The sequence below is a fragment of the Prionailurus viverrinus genome, chromosome C2, assembly GCF_022837055.1.
Source record: "Prionailurus viverrinus isolate Anna chromosome C2, UM_Priviv_1.0, whole genome shotgun sequence".
Taxonomy (NCBI): Eukaryota; Metazoa; Chordata; class Mammalia; order Carnivora; family Felidae; genus Prionailurus; species Prionailurus viverrinus.
This window is the reverse complement of record NC_062569.1, coordinates 51,758,441-51,779,992: the sequence shown is the minus strand read 5'-3', so window position 1 is coordinate 51,779,992 and position 21,552 is coordinate 51,758,441. Positions and strand designations below refer to the sequence as shown.

The window sequence follows — 21,552 nt, the reverse complement described above, 5'->3', positions numbered from 1 at the left end:
CATTATTATTCAAGGGCATTTCCTTTTAAAATATTTTGGAAGCTGGATAAGGCAGGCTGGTAGAAAAGGAAAACTAATGAGAGGGTTATCAGTGGAGCTGATGGGGGCAAGATGGGGATGAAAACACGGAGTAGGAAACTCCATGAGATTGTTAACAGCTATGAAGCCTGACTGGAAGAGTCTGGGGAGGAAAAGAGGGAGCAGAATGGCAGAGGTGAGGGAAAGAGTCATGTAGTATAGCACTGTGAACATGTCAGACAGATCTACAAAACTGCAAAATAAGCAAGAGGACATAGTATATGGATGATGGAAATGAGATCATGGGACAGTGTGCTTTCTGTAGTCAGAACTTGGGATAAAAGAATATACTTTTGGGGCGCCTGGGTGGTGCAGTTGGTTAAGCGTCCGACTTCAGCCAGGTCACGATCTCGCGGTCCGTGAGTTCGAGCCCCGCATCGGGCTCTGGGCTGATGGCTCAGAGCCTGGAGCCTGTTTCCGATTCTGTGTCTCCCTCTCTCTCTGCCCCTCCCCCGTTCATGCTCTGTCTCTCTCTGTCCCAAAAATAAATAAACGTTGAAAAAAAAAAAGAATATACTTTTTTTGCTATACTTTCATTTCCAAGTGCTTTGTGTATGTCTGGTAGAAGGGAATATGTGCAAAAACCAAACATGCAAAACCAAACAAAAACACAAAACAGAGACAGAGAAAGGAAGCCAAGCCTAATGTGGGAAGAATGGCATCATCTAGGTGGTGGAAAGGCCTCCTGGAGCCTTTCTTTCATTCCATGTTGGTGTTTTGTTCTGCCAGCGGTTAGGGTTAATCCTCCCTGATCAGAATTACTCAGTTAGAAATTCTACTCACCCCCGGGATTCTTACACAGAAGGCAAAGCAACCTTGCTAACTGATCTTCCCCAGTTTTAGCTGGTTAGCTTGAACCACAGAGAAGCAAGTGTGTTCAGCTTAAAGATGCCCCAGCTGAAAGTGCCCAGACAGTAATGCTGACCTCTTTCACTTTAGGGCTTTCAGCATAAATACCTGGCAGATCTCAGACATGAATCAATAGTGCTACCAATCCCAGGTAGTTGGAACACACCCCAATTCTGACCTGTCTTGGACACAAAGCATTTCTGCTGGATGTGCGTAGCAACCACGTTTTCGCATAGAAATCCTCAGGGAAAGCCAGTCTCTTGGAACCAAGAATCATGTGTGTTTAGGTGGAGTCTTCCTTGAATGTTTAGTGACAGAAAGGACTCCTATAATCACTAAAGTATTCCTTCTATTATTATGGTCTGAAGATGTGAGACTCTTCTTTTGTTCCTGATGACTCTGGGAATGAACACATGACTTTATGGGAATTTTATAGGTCAGAAATATTTAATTTGGCAGAAATTAGCCCATCCTTTTTAAAAAATATTTTTTAATGTATATTTATTTTTGAGAGAGAGAGAGAGAGAGAGAGGGAGAGAGAGCAAGCACAAGTGGGGGAGGGGCAGAGGAAGAGAGGGAGGCACAGAATGTGAAGCAGGCTCCACTGTACTGTACTGAGCTGTCAGTACAGAGCCTGATGTGGGGCTCAAACCCAGGAACCACGATATCATGACCTGAGTCGAAGTCGGATGCTTAACTGACTGAGCCACCCAAGCACCTCAGAAATGAGCCCATCTTTTGTATATGACAGGTAACACTTGTGTGTGTGTATGTGTGTGTGTGTGTGTGTGTGTGTGTGTGTGTGTGTGTGTCTAGCCTTCTGTCTTCTCTCACCTGGATTATTACTAGGAATTATGGTCTACTTTACTTTGCCAATCCATCCTCCACATTATAGTCAGAATGAGCTTCCTAAAATGTAAACCTGCCTCTTCCCTGCTTAGGACCCTCCCAATACTTGTACACAGGATAAAGTCCAAGCCATATCATGGCTTGTTAGTCAGATAACCTCCCTGGTCTCCCTGGGATAGTCCTGATTCATGCCTTATACTTATTAGCAATAAATATTAACTGTATAGTTATTAACAATGTCTCCTTTCACTCTCAAAAGTAGACTGGGAAGATATGGTGGAAGAAAAAGTATGTGGGCAATCTATTTATAAGGCCCCAAACCATTCAGCTTTAGTTATCCCTACTCCCTTCCATTCCAAGTTTAAAATACAAATATGTCACATTTCTTCTTGCCTCGGACCCTTCTATATGCATTTGTTCCCTTGCCTAAAACATTACCCCCTCCTTCAATCCCATTCACTTGACTAATTACTACTCATTCTGGGATACCTTCCCCAAATCCATACTTCTAATGGAGTTGAATGGCCTTCCTTTGGCTTCCCATCATGCCCTACACTTTCCTTACTTCAGCTTATCACATCATCTTGAGATTGCCCACTGTGGGACAGATTCTATCATCCCTCTCAGTTATTTACTTGCCTCTGGAGAAGGGTTATATATCCCTGCCTATTGCCATGTAACTTGGCAGAGCTTGTTGGATGAGTAACCCTGCCTATCTCATTGATGGCCAGCTTGGCCATGTGACCTGCTGGAGCCAATGCAAGGGAATACAACATACAGTGGGTCTGATGGGAGGTTTCAAGCCATGGTGTGTCTGCACCAGCCCAAATGCTTTTCCTTGGCCATGGGGTCAGCATATCTTATGTAAAAAGTTCTCCTTCAGGCTGGATCTCAGAACGAAAAGACAGGTGGGCAAAGTCACAACCAACATCATATAACATGAATGGAAAAAAATAAAGTAGTGATTGTAAGCCACATGAAATTTGGGGGTTGTTACTGCAGGATAACACAGTGAAGGCTCACTGCTTTGTGCAATCTCCTTCATTTCTTAGGTAGTAAACAACCTAAGGTCAGGAAGCTTGTCTATCTAATTCATTCTTGTATCACCATTTCCTAGAGCAACACCCAGCACCGATCATTTCTCATTAGATTTTGTTTAATAAATGTATGAATGTGTATCTTTGGCTTTCTGGAATACTAAATTGAATATTAACTTTTCCAAGGTCCAGATTGGTTACATCTTTAGAAAACATTATGTCTCTTGCACAACATTCCCATTTACTGCTTCATTCAATTTCACATTCAATTCTGTAAAAGAAAGAGGTGTCACCAGTTTGTAAATGAGAACACTGATCCCAAGGAGATTTTTGCCCCTAAAATCACATAGCTACTTAGCAGCAAAGGAAGAATGAATGCTTTGATTTTGGGGTGTCAATTTTAGGGTTCTTTTCCATACTATCCTTGACCCAATCCCAGAGAAGACAGGAAATAACTGTTCCTCTTCACCCAAAGCCTTCTTAGTGTTGGCTTTCATCTGTTCATCATGACCAGTCTTATGGGGAGATACACTGAATCCATCATCCTTTCTTTGGGATTAAGTGGAGGGGGGCAGTTAACTAAAATGTCTTCTCTGTTTTAAAAAAGAGACCATTTGAAGAATAGAAAGGAAGAGAGAATCACCCAAATTTAGTTCCTGTCTGGTCTTTGTAGATTTCAGGAACAAATTCTGAGCTCCCACAGAGTGAATGAGGTTTTTTTGTTCTCCACAAAGGTTGTGTTCAAGAGAACAGGCTCCAGTCTGCCTCACCAATCCACATTCTCTTAATATTTCAGTAAAGAGTAACTCTTATTTTTGGTGGTTGATTTAAGTCAAAGCTGATGTTTAAGTGGCACATCTTCCTACAGCAACAAATATTTATTGATTATCTCTAGGCACAAGGCATTGTGCTAGTGAGAGTTGAGTTAATTTTAAGTGCTTCCTAATTGCCCTCTGGCTGCTTGAGGTTAAAGTAATTCTTAATCAAAACCTTTGCATCTGTCTTTACTGAGGAAAATGTAAGGGCAGTGTTTCTCTAATTGGCCGCACATCGGAATCACCTGGGGAGCTTTTAAAAATAGTGGTGCCTAAGTCCCACCTCCTGTGTTCTCATTTAATTGCTCTGGGATGTCACCTGGACATTGGGATTTTTAGAAGTTCCCCAAACGGATCATATGTATAGGCAAGGTTAGAAACCACTGTGTTCAGGAGTCCCATCCCCAAATTGCTTCTTGTAGACCAGTGATCAGAATCATTAGCTCAAACAATGTTATGTTCTGAAGATCTTCCTGACCCAATTCACCAGCTGGATTTGAGACAGGATGGGGTGGAAAGAGACCCCACAGAGACAGTGGTCAGGAGATCTGAGCTCCAGATCTGGCTCTGCTGCTCACTAAAAATGTGACTAATCTTGACTTAAGTGCTCTGGATCTCAGCTTTCTGGTCTGAGAAATGAAAGAATTAGATCAGTGTTTTCCAAATGTTATCATCAATGACCACCTTTTAAGCCTCCTCTTTCCAAGTGGATATGATGCTTTCAAAAACTCCATCTATCATATTTCACTTATTAAATGTTAATTCTCCCTCCTCCAATTAAATAAATTGAAGATATTGTCAGAAGTGTAAAGAAGGGGTCTAGTGCCTAAATTCTACTACATACCATTTTTCTTCTCCACATTTTGGCTTACTCTGGATAAATGCAAAATACTGAGTTGAGAGGGCATCAAATGTTACCCCTTTTCTCGTCTTAGAAAACGTCTTAGAAATGACTCCCAATCTGGGAGCTGGGCATGGCTGGGCCATCCTCACTTATCATCCCCACCACCTACCCCAGCCTCTGCCAGTGACCATCATGGAAGCCTAAGAACAGTGGGATCTCTCCTCTTAGTTCTTGGGGTAACACAGGCAGCTCCAGGAGGAAACACACATGAGATCCTGCTTCCAATGGGATATTTAATGCACTAACCCTGCTCAACAGAGAGAAGAGGCCCTGGAGAATGCTAAGCTCCTTCCAATGTTATCAAACAGACTCTTCTGCTTTCTGTGGAGAGGAATAAGAGGATGGAAGGAGGGGTGGGAGGTGCTTCTATAGTTCTGCAGGAGAGCTTCTGGTAGCAGAAGGTTTTTTCTATGGGGACTGAGGCAAGAAGGAAAGAAAAATTGGACTTCTATGGTTATAACTGCCCCACCCGATCCTCTGATTAAGGTAAAATTGTCAGCATTATCATTGAGCAAATAATGTTCAAGCCTAAAGCAAATAAAACTAGTGAGTTAGCCTGCTCCTGAGTTTTAATAGGGATAAATGTTGATTTTTGTTAGGGTTTTTTAAACAATAAAAATAGCTTATAGATCCCCATGACTAGCTTTGGAATGAGGGGATGGCTGGTGCTGCTGAATTCAACACTAAAAACTTCTTCTAACACTAAAAACCAAACAATTATATCATTTAACAATATAAATAGAAGGTTTTTTTTTAATTCTTGTAGGTGGTAAAGAGGGATCAATATTAAAGAAAAATTATAGGCATTGTTTTAACCACCTTTGAAAGTGCTTTGAAAGTGCTCAAAACCACCTATGATTATAAGAGGGAACTTTTTTGGAACTAGATGTGTGTTGTTTTAGATAGACCACTTGGAAAATCTCATGTATGTGGAAAAATCATTGTGTTTTTAGCTGAAACTCTTTGTCTACTGACCTTAAGCCACTGAAGTAGGTGTTGAAGAAACCAAACATATGCATTACATAGTATTCTTTGGTGCTGTGTTAACTTTGATTATTCAATGGCTAATTATTTCATTAGACGAATGCCAGAGACTCGTGCTTCCCTCAAACCTTACCTGGCTGTTTAAGTACTGGCCTCCTTTAAGTACTATGATGCTTCACTATTTTACTTCTTTCTGATGAGTCGAAGTATAAATCTGAAAAGAGACTAAATGGATCCATGTTGATACTTGAGGGCATCTCCACAGCAAGTATGCCTGGCATGAAGGTGGTGGTGGAATGGGTAGACTTGTCAATTTTCCAGTCATGCTTGACTTCTCCTCCAAACTGCCCTGTGCACACATACAGGGCATCCATCTTTCCTTATGCATGACCAGACAGACCACTGTTGATTGGACCAACTGACTAAAGGGGACCAGCTGATTAAAGGGGAACAAAAAGGGGTGCCTGAGTGGCTTTGTCGGTCAAGTAGCCATCTCTTCCTTTCGGCTCAGGTCATGATCTTGTGGTTTCATGGGATTGAGCCCCGTATCAGGCTCTACCCTGACAGTACGGAGCCTGCCTGGGATTCTCTCTCTCTCCCTCTGTCTCTGCTCCTCCCCTACTCACACTGTCTCTGTCTCTCTCAAAATAAACAAATAAACTTAAAAAAAATAAAGGAGAACAAAATATTCGTTGAGTTAAATCAGATTTTTCTTAAGATTTGAACCAAGTGACACAGTAACTGAAGAATAGTGTTCTCTAGATCTCAAAAGTCATATAGAGTCAGGGCTAAAGTTGACTCTAAGCCAGTCAAGGTGTGAGATGAAGTCCCAAGGAAACAGAAACTATAAGCCCTGAGGAGGAAAGCAGTGGTCAAGAGAATGGAGCAGAAACACAGAGAAAAGCAAAGATGAGAGACATGGAGCCACAAGAGTGAATAAATATTTAACAATCCACTATGTGCTAAGAATATTAAAATGAGTAAGAATATACCTCATGCTTGAAGGAGTGTATAGTCTAAGGAGACACACATACACTATTAGCTACTACATTCATCAGATTTATTCCTCAAACTCTTGTTAATCTCATTATGCATCCTCTAAATAGTTTGTGAAAGTTCTATGGGAACACAGAGGACTGTGGTAATTCTGGCTGGCACATTGAGGAAAGCCTCACAGAGGTGAAAATAAGCAGTTGAAAGTGTGCCTAGTATACCATATTTTCCAAAGTGTGCTCCATGGAACACTAGTTCCATGAGATGAATCATTGTTAGTGTGACTGGATGGATGGATGTATGGATGGATAGATGGATGGATGGACAAATAGATCTATGAACAAATAAGTTTGAGAAATGCTGGGTGTTATGTGTAAGTGATGAATCACTAAATTCTACTCCAGAAACTAATATTACACTCTTTGTTAATTAACTAGAATTTAAAAACTTGAAACAAACTAAAAAAAAAATCTGGGTTTAACAGAGTTCACTATTTATTTATAAATATTTACTATAAATATTTACTTACTGTTCCTTACTGTAGGCCATCTCAGGGCCTTTAATATTCAAATGTAAATTCTGACTCTTCAGGAGAAACTTATATTATATTGCACTGTCCCAAATTATTGGGTTACAAAACTCTTTTTTCCTTTGAGCATTTTATAGGGACCAGTGTTTTGCAGGTATAGGGGGAAAATGGATTTTGCCCATTTCTGGTTATTTCCTACTTTTATTATTCAGAATGAGTAGAATATGACCACCATTATGCAGTCATGACAACATTTTAATGTCAAGACTACACAGGGAGGGCTTGCTTACAGAGTCCTAAAAAGATCTACCAACAGTTCAAAATATTTGTTTTATTTTGTTAAGAAATTGACCTATCTGATAAAAGGTGACTATCCAAAATATACAAAGAACTTAATAAAACTGAACAACCAAAAAAAAATCCATAAAAAATGGGCAGAAGACATGAATAGACATTTTTCCAAAGAAGATACAGATGGCTAATAGACACATGAAAAGATCCTCAACATCACTCATCATCAGGGAAATACAAATCAAAACTACAATGAGGTATCACCTCATATCAGCCAGAATGGCTAAAATGAACAACTCAGGAAATAGGTGTGTTGGCGAGGATGTGTAGAAAAGGGAGCCTTCTTACACTGTTAGTGGGAATGCAAACTGGTGCAGCCACTCTGGAAAACAGTACGGATGTTGATCAAAAAGTTAAAAATAGACCCCCCTGTGACCCAGAAATTGCACTACTAGGTATTTATCCAAAGGATACAAAAATACTAGTGGTGCCTGGGTGGCTCAGGGGCACATCAGGTGAGCATCCCACTTTGGTTCAGGTCATGATCTTGCGGTTCGTGGGTTCTAGCCCCACATCAGTCTCTGTGCTGACAGCTCAGTATTCAGTTTCTGTGTCTCTCTCTCTGTCCCTCCTCCATTCACACACACACACACACACACACACACACACTCTCTCTCTCTCTCTCTCTCTGAAAATAAATAAATAAAATGATACAAAAATACTGATTCAAAGGGGCACGTATACCACAATGTTTATAGCAGCACTATCAACAATAGCCAAACTATAGACAGAGCCCAAATGCCCAACATCTGATGAATGGATAAAAAAGATGTGGTATGTGTATGTGTGTGTGTGTATATATATACATATACATATATATATGTGTGTGTGTGTGTGTATATATATGTGTGTATATATATATGTATATATATACACACACATTTATATTATATATATTTATATTATATATAATGGAATATTAATTTGAAATCTTGCCATTTGCAACAGTGTGTATGGAACTAGAATGTATTATGCTAAGCAAAATAAGTCAGTCAGAGAAAGACAAATACCATATGATTTCACTCATGTGGAACTTAAGACACAAAACAGATGAACATAGGGGGAAAAAAGAGAGACAAACCATAAAGCAGACTCCTAATTGTAGAGAACACACTGAGGGTTGCTGGAGGGAAGGTGGGCAGGGGCAGGGGTTAAATAGGTGATAGGTATTAAGGAGGGCACTTATGATGAGCACTAGGTGATATATGGAAGTGTTGAATCACTATATTTTACACCTGAAACTAATATTACATTGTATGTTAACTAACTTGAATTTAAATAAAAACTTGAAAAAGGGAGAAAAAAGAAATTGAGCCAATTTGACCAGAATAAGATGTTTTCTCCTTTAGATCATCTTCTTTCAGCAAGTTGCTTGAAACTATCAAAATCACATTTCAAGGACAGCAGTGGGAAGTGAGGTCCCTTACACCTTAGAGGCTCTGGGTCATGTCAGTGTGCAGGAGAATTGCGGCTGGATTGCACACACCTCCTTGCTTACCTGTGCGATCAGGTTGCCATTAGCATTCCAGGATTATTCCTGTGATCATACAACTGGCTCCAGGGTGCATCCTGGGTGATGTTTGTTCAGCTCAGACAAGAGAAAGTTGTTACCTCAGAGTCAATAGAAATTCAAAATCCTGACAGTCTTGTGTCTCAGCATGTTTAAACCTGGCTACTTAATCCAAATCTTTAGTTGTTTTTTTTTCACTGTCTTGTTTTCCTTCTTGCTAATTTTGAGCTATGAAATGACCTCCTCCATAGCCTTCAGTTGAGGTTCATTAAAATTCTAGGAAGTCTTTTATTTTCTTGCTCCTTTACAGTTATTAATTTGCTTGGCCCATCATAATAAGAGGGTTAAGGAGAACATGGAACTACTTGGCATAACACTTCACTCCCATCCATTGTTACTAAACAGGTCAAGTCAGCTATGTGGGTTCATGCTACCATTGGCTATCTGGCTTTTTGTTTCTCTTGCCATATTTGTGTCAGTTATTAAAAAGAACACGACACACTTAGGAAAAAAATCACTGTGCTTTTTGTTTGTTTGTTTTGGTTTTTGTGTTTTTTTTGCACATAGAAAAGAAGGTTGACAAGGCAGCTTCTGTAGGAAACTTGTTAGCTATTTGGTTCCAGTGAAACTTAATAGTTTTATGCTTCTTACTTTATACTTTTCAGATTTTCAGCAGATTAGCTACAGCTACCAAAAACAGGTGTTTCTTTCCCATTGAAAAATTGAAAAACACTACACCTTGACATCCAAAGAGTTTTTCCTTCCTATAAATTAGGAGTTAACTTTTATTTCCAACATCACTAATTTATTATTATAATATTCTATTCTTATTTTAGAACCTCCTTTTTTTCACAGATGCAATTCTTCCCTTTATTTCATGAGGATACTAAACCTAATTATTTTAAATTCTTGTTCTGTTTTATTAACTCTGTTTCTTTACATGTAGGTAGATTCTTTCCTTTCTTTTGTCTATCTATTTTTTTTAAGACAATGACTTTCCTCAAATTATGATGATTTTTTATTGTGTATCCATTTTTTTTTGCAATAGATTTCTCCACTAACCACCAGAATGGAAGCTTCATATTGTGATTACCTAAACTTCATATGCTTTTCTTAGATATCGTCTTAGTCTGGTCCACTGAGAGTCCTCCATTGTGTTTGAATGTCTGAAGGCATATATTGCAGTGTGTGCTCAGTCTACCCCCTTGTCCTAAGACCTTTAGTTATTTTCATATGCTTACTTCCCTTGGAAATCTTATATAATAAACTTTAGAAAAGCAGGGTTTTTGTTTTGTTTTAAATTTATTTAAGGTTTCCCCTACTCTGAAATTCTGTGATTTTTCAGGTTTGATTTTTGCTATGGCATGCATTCACATTGTTTGAAATGTTTATTTATTTTTGAGGGAGGGAGAGAGAGAGAGAGAGAGAGAGAGAGAGAGAGAGAGAGAACATGAGCAGGAGGAGCAGAGAGAGAGAGAGACACAGAATCCAAAGCAGGCTCCAGGCTCTGAGCTGTCAACATAGAGCCTGACATGGGATTTGAACCCATGAACCGTGAGATCATGACCTGAGCCAAAGTTGGATGCTTAACCAATTGAGCCACCCAGGTTGCCCCATGCATTCACATTTTTAAGGAATGTCTACTTATCAAAGACCTGGTATATGTTTTGGAATCATGGGTGATTTCCCCACTCTAACTAGGATGTGTGGCCTTGAGCTCAGTAAGTCTGTTTCTTCCTCAGTGAAATTAGGAGAGTAATTTCCACCTTGTAGGTTAATGTAAGGATATGTGCGATACACATAAAACAACTAGCAGAGTCTGTCACACAGTAAATGTTCAAAAGAAAAGGAAAAAAGGACTTTATATTTTTGCCCATATATTTACTAGTTCCATTGTTCTTCATTCCTTTTTGTGAACCTAGATTTCCATCTGGTATGATTTTTCTTCTGCTTGAAGGAGTTTCTTTTGTTTTCTTTTTAAAGATTTTATTTTTAAGTAATCTCTACCCCCAATGTGGAGCTTGAACTTACAACCCTGAGATCAAGAGTCACATGCTCAACTGAGCCAGCCAGGTGTCCCAGGATTTTCTTTTAACAATTCTAATGGAGCAAGTTTGCTTTTAATGAATTCTCTCATCTTTTGCATGTCTAAAAAGGTCTTTATTTCACCTTTATTTGTGAAAGATATTTCTGGGTATAGGATTCTAGAATTATAATTTTTTAATACTAATAAATGTAAATCTACTGTCTTCTGATTTGCATTCTTTCTAAATCAAAGTTGTTATCATTCTTATCTTTGTTCCTTTGTACATAATAAATCTGTTTTCCTCTAGGTGTTTTTAAGATTCTTTCTTCTTACTATTTTAAGGCAATTTTATTATTATATGCCTTGGAGTATCTTTATTCAAGTTTCTTGGGTTTGAAGGTAAATTGAGCGATTTGGGTCTGCAGGTTTAGAGTTTAAAATTTGGAAAATTTTCAGCCATTATTTCATCAAATATTTTTTTTTATCTCCACCTCTCCTTCAGGAATTCCAATTACATGGATAACAGGCTCCTTGAAAGTGTTCCACTGCTGATGAGACTCTCTTAATTTCATTTTGGTCTCTTGTCTTTCTGTTTTTCATTTTGGGTAGTTCCTATTGCCATATCCTCAAGTTCACTAATCCTTGCTTTAGCAAAGTCTAGTCTGCTGTTAATTCCATCCAGTGGACTTGACCTACTAGACATTACAGTTTACATGTCTAGAAGTTCAATTTGATTAGCATCATTTAAAAAAGTTTTTTTAATGTTTATTTATTGTTTTTGAGAGAGAGAGAGACAGAGTGCAAGTGGGGAAGACACAGAACTCAAACAGGTTTCAGTCTCTGAACTCTCAGCACAGAGCCCAATGTGGGGCTCAAACCCATGAACCATGAGATGGTGACGCTCAACTGACTGAGTCAGACGCTTAACTGACTGAGCCACCCAGGCACTCCTGATTTGCATCATTTTTATATCTTCCTGCACTTAACATGATTATGATTTCCTTTATCTTTTATTTATTTATTTATTTATTTATTTATTTATTTTAACATTTATTTATTTTTGAGACAGAGAGAGACAGAGCATGAACGGAGGAGGGTCAGAGAGAGGGAGACACAGAATCCGAAACAGGCTCCAGGCTCCGAGCTGTCAGCACAGAGCCCGACGCGGGGCTCGAACTCACGGACCATGAGATCATGACCTGAGCCGAAGTCGGCCGCTTAACCGACTGAGCCACCCAGGCGCCCCTCCTTTATCTTTTTTAATATATGGACTCTCGTTATGACCATTGTTTTAAAATCCTTGTCTGCTAATTCTTTTAAACATTTTTTTAAGTAGTCTCTATGCTCAACATGGGGCTTGAACTCATGACCCTGAGATCAAGAATAACATGCCCTACTGACTGAGCCCCAGGTGCTCCCTTTTTCTGCCAATTCTTTTTTTTAAAAAATTTTTTTTTCAACGTTTATTTATTTTTGGGACAGAGAGAGACAGAGCATGAACGGGGGAGGGGCAGAGAGAGAGGGAGACACAGAATCGGAAACAGGCTCCAGGCTCCGAGCCATCAGCCCAGAGCCTGACGCGGGGCTCGAACTCACGGACCACGAGATCGTGACCTGGCTGAAGTCGGACGCCTAACCGACTGCGCCACCCAGGTGCCCCAATCTGCCAATTCTATCATCAGTGTAATTTCTGAATCTTTTCTGTTGATTTTTTTAAATCCTTATCATGAGGCCTATTTTCTTCTGTGTATGCTTGGTAATTTTTGGTTGGATATCAGACATTGTGAATTTTGCCTTGCATGTTGCTAAATATTTTATATTCCCCTAAACACTCTGGAGCTTTCTTTTTCTGAGATGCAATGAAGTTACTTTGGAAGCAGTTTGATGCTTCCAAGACTTTCTTTTAAGATATATTAGGCAGGCCAGAACAGACTTCAGTCTAGAGGCAATTTTCTCCACTGCTGAGGTAATACCTTTCTGAGTATTCACTCCAATGCTCCGTGAATTGCAAGGTCTTCCTTCTCCTGCCAGTAATAAAATTAAGTTAGTCCTGGTTTGTTCTTTTCCAGTAGTTATTTCCCCTGCCTTGGGTGGTCTCCTCACCTGTGCACACTGATCAGTACTCAGCTAAAGACTATTGGGAAACATCTGCAGAGCTCCAGAGAACTCCCTTTTTGTGCAGCTCTCCCTCTCGGTGACTCTACCCTGAGAAGTATAGTTGCTTTGGCCTTCCTTAATTCTCACCCTTGTCTCCTCAACTCAGAGACACCTCTGGGTTCTGTTTGGGTTCTCTCTCCCTACACTGTGGAATGGGAACCCTCCAGGCAGTAAGCTGGGACAGTCAGAGGGTTCATCTGGTTTGTGTCCCTTCTCTTAAGGGCTGTGCAGCCTGTTGCCCAATCTCTGCAAATCTTTGTGTCATATATTTTGTTTTCTTTAATTGTTTATGATAGAGAGTAAATTCAGTCCCTGTTATTTCATCTTGGAAATCAATTCTTAATCATGGTTATTCATTTTTGTTTTGTTGTGTGTGTGTGTGTGTGTGTGTGTAATTTTTCCCCAGCTTTACTGAAGTAAGATTGACAAACAAAACTTGTATATATTTAAGGTATACAATGTGATGTTTAAATATATGTATACATTGTGAAATGATTACCATAATCAAGCTAATTAACATATCTACCACCTCATACGGTTATCATTTTGTGTGTGGTGAGAACACTTGAGATCTACTCTTTCAGCAAATTTCAAGTGTATAATATCTTATTAACTATAGTCACCATACTGTACATTAGTTCTGCAGGATTTATTCATTGTATGACTTAAAGTTTGTACCCTTTGAGCAACATCTGTCATTTCTCCCACTCCACCCCCATTCTTTACCCCTGGTAACTACCACTCTATTCTCTGTTTCCATGTGTTCACCTATGTGTGGATTCCACATATAAGTGAGATAGTGCAGTATTTACCTTTTGTATGTGACTTATTTCACTTAACATAATGTCCTCCAGGTTCATCCCTGTCATTGCAAGCACAGGATTTCTTTCCTTTCTTAGGTTGAATAATATTCCATTGTGCATATGTGTATGGACACATTTCTTTGTTCATTAATCTGTTGGTGGACACTTAGGTTGTCTCTTCATCTTGGCTACTGTGAATAACGTTTCAGTGAACATGGGAGTGCAGCTATCTCTTCAAGATACTGATTTTATTTCCTTTGGATATATTTACAAAGATTGTCAGATCATATGGATTAAAACTTGGATAAGGTTTTAAATTCTTGAGAAATCTCTGTAGTGTTTTCCATAATGACTGTACCAACTCATGTTATTCTTATTTTTTACTTTTCCATCTACCCAACACTATATTAGGTCCTATGGATTTTAAAAAGTACACAGCGAAACTGGGTACTTTCTTATCTGTGTATGTACTCTTTGTCCTTATCCTCTGTACATCTCTACATTTTTATTTTCTGCTTTCTTTTTAAACCAGTAATTTTATCCAATATATTTTCCTGTGTTTCTGCCTACTCTTTGCAACAATTGTTTTTAATATTTGCATATGCTTTTATTGAAGGGGGTGTGCCTAAATTATTTACTTGTGCACTAATTTTTGAGTAATTAGGCTTTTTGTAATTTTCTCTGCTGAAATAAAACCAAACTATAACACACACTGTGTGTGTGTGTGTGTGTGTGTGTGTGTGAAGAAATCACCACGTTAGGTTCCTTTGCCATTTGCAACAAGGAAGAAAGCCTTAATAATGTTATAAAGTCAGAGCTCCACTTGTTTGCTCTATAATTTTCTTCCTTTATTTCCTCCGTCCATTCTCTCTCTGCTTTTGATTCTCCTTTCTCTCCCTCCTTCCCTTGTTTCCTTCTTCCCAATAATCATTTATTGAATACCTTCTATGTTCCAGGCCCTGTGCTGGTGCATATGGTATAATTGTGAACAAAAGACAGAATTTTTGCCTCAGAGGAAGTTGTGATCAGGCAAGGAACAGAAAGAAAATGGGTAAGTTCTAACAACGTATAATAAGTATTTTGACAGTGGAAGTATATTTGAAGAACTCAGATAACATTGGCCCATATAAATTTTACACATCTCTTACAAAGAAGTAAGAGACAGGAGGAAGGAAGAGGCACTCTGGCCAGGCTCTTTGTACATGATGTGGTACAGAAACACGCAGGCAGTTTGATACCTGACAGGCCAGGCTTAAAGAGCAGGATCTGCTACCTACTAGCTCTGGAAGCATGGGCAAGTTAACTCTTCTTGGTGTGACTTACCTCTAAATAAGAGTCATAATGCATTATATGGGTACTGTGAGAATTACAGATAATGTATTTAAGTGCAAGCACATAGTAGGTACTTAGACAAATACGTAATATTATTACCAGCTGTTTGATTCTAGGAAAAACAACCCCTCTGGACTTCAGTTTATTTACCTATAATATGAGTTTTTGTATGACGCTTTTCTAAAGTTCTGCAAGGGCAATGATTTTGTACAAATGCCTACTGTTGGTCTCAGTGACACACTGAGAAGATATTTTAGAACCTCTTTTGAGCCTAGTTATCCTTCCTTATCCCTGATCTGGTCTTGCACTTAGGCTGCTCTGAAATATAGTGGGGTTCTTCCTTATCTGGAAACCTGGAATTCATCTGGAAACTACCCAATGGCCAGCTGTCCCTCAACAGCTGCCTAGAAACCTTGGCACCAGCCAGGGAGAGCTAAAAGTTAACACATCAGATAAATAAAAACTTCAGACATAAAACATTTCTGTGAATAGAAGAAAGAGTCCTCTCCTATAACAATAAAAAATATCTTAGATTTTTAAAAATTTTCTGAATTCTAGAAATAACTCTTTTAACATTTCATAAAATCATGAGGAGCCTGGGTGGCTCACTCAGTTCAGTGTCTGACTCTTGATTTCATCTCAGGTCATGATCTCACACTTTCATGAGGTGGAGTCCCCCCCTTGGGGTCTATAGTGATAGTGTGGGGCCTCCTTGGGATTCTCTCTCTCCTCTCTCTCTGCCCTCCCCCATTGCTTGTGAGTGCATGCATGCATGCTCTTGCTCTCTCTCAAAATAAATAAATATTTTTTTTTAATTTCATAAAAAGAGAACTTCCATACCCTACTAAATATAAGGATCATCCCCTGTGAGAATTTCTGTCAGCCAAGAAAGCAGAGAGACCAATAAGAACAGTTCCAACTTACGTCAGAACAACCTTTGGCATGGAGAACTTGCTTCCTGGCTGCTGAACATTGGGGTGAAATTCTCCATTATTTCTTTCTTGTAAGCACATTTTTATGTTTCCTAAATCTCATACTTTATGTTTTAAAAATTCCAGGTGCTTTGCCTGTATTATGGAGCATATAGACTCTAGAAGAACTTTATGAATCCCCAGGTCCTTCCCCTTTACTTTAAAGATAAGAAAGCTGATGTCCAGGTTTAATAGTAAATTAATAATAATAATAATAATAATAATACTTAGTGAATGTGGCTGGAGAAGAGGAGGAAAGAAATGAAAATGATTGTTCTTCTCCACTTAGGATCTAACCATGTTTAGGAAACCTTAGTCCTATTTGTGAGCTATTAGATTTGTGCAGTTGTTAGGAGCAAAGGAGATCACTTTGTAGCATTTGGGTCAATCTCCAGTGTCAGACCAACATCACATATTGCTAATTGCTCTTTAATCCTTAGAGGGACTCAAGGTCTTTAACATTGCCTGCTAGCCAGCTATACTGACAGCTTTTTAAAAGGTGAGTTTACAAACCTCTTTAAAAACTTGCCCTAGATAACTTTGTAAAAACAAGTCAAACCAACATCCTATGTCCCCTGATATGATGCACTCACTTGGACATAACTCTATTTATGGAGAATTCCTGCCCAAAATGCATAACCTGAATCTAATCATGAAGACACATAAGACAAACCCAAATCAAAGCACAATATACAAAACAACTGACCTATAGTCTTCAAAAATGCCAATGTCAAAAAAACAAAGTATTAAAAGGCTGAGGAAATGTTTCAAATTAAAGGAGACTAAAGAGACATGAAAACTAAATGTACCACATGATTTATGGTTAGATCTTAAGCTGGAAAAAATGCTAAAAAGAACATTATTGGGATAATTAATAAAATTTGAATATGGGCTACATTTATATAATAGTATTGTATCAATGTTAAATATATTGAATTTAATCATCATACTATAATTATCTAAAAGATTATTCTTCTTTTCAGGTAATATATACTGAAATATTTAGGGACAAGTCACTGTCTGTAATTTAGGGACAACTTTCTCTCAAATGGTTAAAAAAAAACAATCTTATGTGTGCATATGTGTTTGAGTGTGTGTGTGTGTGTGTGTGTATGTGTGCATACATGTATATATAGAGAGAGAGGGAGGGAGAATAATAAAATAGGGCAAAATGCTAATAATGGGTTAAGATACACAAAGGGCATACAAGAGTTCTTTATATTAGTCTTGTACCATTTCTTTAAATTTAAAATTAAAACAAAAAGTTTCCTATATACTAGCAATAAACAAGTGGAATTTGAAATTTAAAACACATTATAATTTAGATTTGCACCCCAAAAATATAAAATACTTAGATATAAATCTTTAAAAATACAAGATTTATGTGGGGAAATTACAAAACTGTTATGAAAGAAAACAAATAACTAAATAAAAGGGGAAATATTGCATGTTCACAGATAGAAACATTCACTACTGTCAAGATGTCAGTTCCTCCTAACTCAATCTACAGATTCAATGCAATCCCAATCAAAATCTGAGAAAGTTATTTTACGGATATCGACAAACCGATTCTAAAATTTATATGGAGAGGCAAAAGACCCAGAATAGCCAACACAATATTGAAGGAGAAGAACAAATGCGGAAGACTGATGCTACTTGACTTCAAGACCCACTATAAAGCTATAGTAATCCAGTGTGGTACTGGTGAAAGAGTAGGCAAATAAATCAGTGGAACACAACAAAGAGCCCAGAAACAGACCTCTATTAATATGGTCAACTGATCTTTGACAGAAAAGCAAAGGCAATATATTGGAGCAGAGATAATCTTTTCAACAACTAGTGCAGAACAACTGAACATCTACATGGAAAAGAAAGAATCTCAACGTAGATTTTATACCCCTTCATAAATACTAACTCAAAATGGTTCATAGACCCAAACGTAAATTATAAAACTATAAGGTTCCTAGAAATCAACATAGGACAAAATCTAGATGACCTTGGGTGTGTACATTACTTTTTAGATACAATATTAAGGCAAGGTCCTTGAAAGACAGAATTGAAAATCTGGACTTTATTAAAATTAAAAACTTTTCTTCTGTAAGAGACACTGTCAAGAGAATGAAAAGACAAACCACAGAATGAGAGAAAATGTTTGCAAAAGATATATCTGAGAAAAGACTGTTATCTAAAATACACAAAGAACTCTTAAACTTTAACAGTAAAAAACAAAACAAAACAAAACAAAAAAACCTAACCATCCCATTGATAAGTGGACAAAAGACCTTAATAGACACCTTGCCAAAGAAGATAAAAAGATTACAAATAAGCATATGAAAAGATGAACAACATCATGTGTCATAAAGAAATTGTTTATCAAGACAACAATGAGATACCACTACACATCAATTAGAATGGCCAAAATCCAAAACCCTTAAAACACCAAATGCTGGTAGAGATGTAGAGCAACAAGAACTCTTACTAATTTCTGGTGGGAATGCAAAATAGTACATCTACTTTGGATTACAGTCTGGAAGTTTCTTGTAAAACTAAACATACTCTTACAATATGATTCAGCTATTGTGCTTCTTGGCATTTTCCCAAAGGAGCTGAAAAATTATGTGCACACAAAAACCTGTATGTAGATGTTTATAGCAGTTTTATTCAAAATGGCCCAAATTTGAAAGCAATAAAGGTATCTCTCAGTAAGTGAATGGATAAATAAACTGTGGTAAATCCAGACAATGGGACATTATTCAACACCAAAAAGACATGAGCTATCAAGACATAAAAAGACATGGAGGAAACTTAAATGCATATTACTAAATGAAAGAAGCCACTCTGAAAAGGCTACATACCGAATTATTCAACTATATGACATTCTAGAAAAGGCAAAACTGTGGAGACAGAAAAAAGACCTGTGGTTACCAGGGTTTGGTGGTTGGGTAGGGGGAGAGATGAATAGATGGAGCACAGAGGATTTTTAGGGCAGTGAAAATACTCTGTATGATACTATAATGATGGATACGTATGATTATACATTTGTCCAAGCCCATAAAATGTACAACACCAAGAGTGAAATCTAATAGAAACTATGGACCTTGGGTGATTATGATGTGTCAGTGAAGGTTCATCCTTTATAACACATGTACCGCTCTGGTGCAGGATGTCAATAGTCCGGGAGACTGTGCATACCTGGGGGCAGGTTCATATAGGAAATCTGTGTACCTTCTGCTCAGTTTTGCTGTGAACCTAAAACTTCCCTAAAAAATAAAGTCTATTAAAAGAAAATTTAACTTAAACCTTCTAGTATCTTTCTAGGGTGGGTTGGGTCAGGAGATGAAAAGACACACATACGTACATGTGGAGATCACCAACTTGTGTCGTGATACATCAGCAAAAGCAGGAATTGGGGGGAGGGGGTGGAGGTGATCCAAGAGTGAGGTTGTTCCTCATGCTTTTGGACAAATGACTGGGTAGTGGCTGATTTGCAAACAGACCCTCTCCTCTAATTTTATTTCACTAATATTTCAAATTACCTGCTGGCGTATCTATAGACCAAATGGACAAAATGGCCTCTTTGTTGAATTCCCCATCCTTTCAAAAGGGTCATATGTAATTGACACTCTCAGTACTGTGTGTCATGTGCCAGGCACATACCAACTCATAAAAATGTCCTAAGGCATTAATTATCACAGCTAAGGAGAGCAAAGACAGCAGCTCCTGCTAATTGTCAAAATCCCCTCTGTGACTGCACGCTGCCGCACACCCAGTCGGGGCTTAAGAAACTCGAATTGGCAATGAAAGTTGCTATTCTTCTTCCTTGCAGGCCACAGCAGTGATTAAGTCTGGAGGGTGGGGGGAGGTTTGCCTCAAAAATCCCCCTCTGCCTGCTCAGGCTCAAACACTCTAGCAGCACTTGGATCCCAAGCAAGTGGCGGCTGCCCGGCAATAGTGATCAGCAATTCAGTTTGATTTAGGAAGTGCTAATCAATAGCAAGTTCAACTTTGGGAACTGCACTGGCTTAATCATTTTGCATCTGGCACCCAGGACTGACACACCCCAGCTGGAAGGAAGGGAGACCCACAGGGATGGAGGGAAGGACAAGTGTGTGTGTGTGTGTGTGTGTGTGTGTGTGGTAGGGGGCAGAATGAGACAGACGAGTTCATGAAAAACCCAGTAAACCTCTTTCCTGAGTTAAAAATCGTTTCAACTTTCAAAGGCGAAATCTCACCCCCAAGTGAAAGACATGACATAAATGCAAAGGCAAGTGAAGATAAACAAAAGGCCCCGCTCAGATGTTCCCGAGGTTATCCGTCATTGTCAAGGAATTCTTTACACATCATAACGATTCCAAGCACCCTGCCAGGTTGTCTCAAATTCTATTTCTATATCTTACAGGGTTCTTTTTCTTTTCTCCAGTAAACAGCAGTTTACAACACACGGTTTGACTGTAATTTTCATCAAACTGCAAGTTGTGCAGGTTTGTGAGAGATGCATTATTACTTAAATCCAGCTGTAATGCTCTTTTACCTTCAAGGACCATTCATTTTATACATTCTGTCAGCTGAGGGTGGCAGGATAACAATTAGCCTGCAAGTCTATCCATTTAAACTAATAATAAAATGCAGGAGGAGTGCATGCGGGGTGTGTTCAAACTCCCCTCTCATGGATTCAAGCTGTGTCCATCCATTCCTCTCTCTCCACTACCTCCCAACCCAACCAGGGCCTCATTCCCAGACACAGGGTCTCAGGAGGCTGGACTATGGGGTCTGGTGATGGAAGAGAAGAGGCACGATGCAGAGATGCAGACCCAGCCCCCTGGGCAGCAGCCGTGAGCCAGCCCTATGGAGGCAAATCTGCAGTTGAAAACGAGGCTGATAGTCCAACCAGCTGTCCATCTGAAGAAGCTGAGCACTGGCTGAGATGTGGGCCCGGGGTGAGGCAAATGGATGGAAAATCGAGAGCAAGAGGGTTCTGAACAAAAGGCCAGAGGTAGAACCTGGTCTGATTTCCCGAGCCTCTGGGCCTCCCGGTGGCACAGGCTCATTTCACAGATGCTTCTGACTACCAAGGAGAGGAGGAAGGCAGAGAAGGAGGGAGGGAGAGATTGTAAGGGCCCGGGGCAGCCAGGATTCTGATGAAGGGAAAACACTCAACTAAGTTTTTTTGGCTCCTTCAATGATAATATTTGTGAGGTTGGCTAATTTCTCTTTGTGAAAATGAAAATGGACACACTTACAAATAGTATTGACTCTTGTGGGAATTTTCTTGGGTCTTGGTTAAAATTGGTTGTTTTCTTTCTTTTTTTGTTTTTGCTCAAAATTGATGACTTTTATGAATGAAAAGGAGACATAAGCAAGTAG

General features: G+C 38.9%; 1 protein-coding gene across 12 annotated transcripts in view; it reads left to right on the top strand.

The window, feature by feature from the left end:
* The window catches only part of VEPH1 (ventricular zone expressed PH domain containing 1), a 759,919-nt gene that overhangs the window by 350,052 nt on the left and 388,315 nt on the right, over positions 1-21,552 (top strand). For 10 of the 12 annotated variants that reach the window (XR_007155827.1, XM_047876091.1, XM_047876078.1 and 7 more), the window contains 2 exons: positions 14,842-14,936; positions 16,045-16,220. The exons of 1 other annotated variant lie outside the window; for it this stretch is intronic. The gene's annotated coding sequence lies outside the window, so the exon portion shown is untranslated. The remainder of the gene's footprint in view (positions 1-14,841; positions 14,937-16,044; positions 16,221-21,552) is intronic. One more of the 12 variants, XM_047876079.1, reaches the window with a different exon arrangement.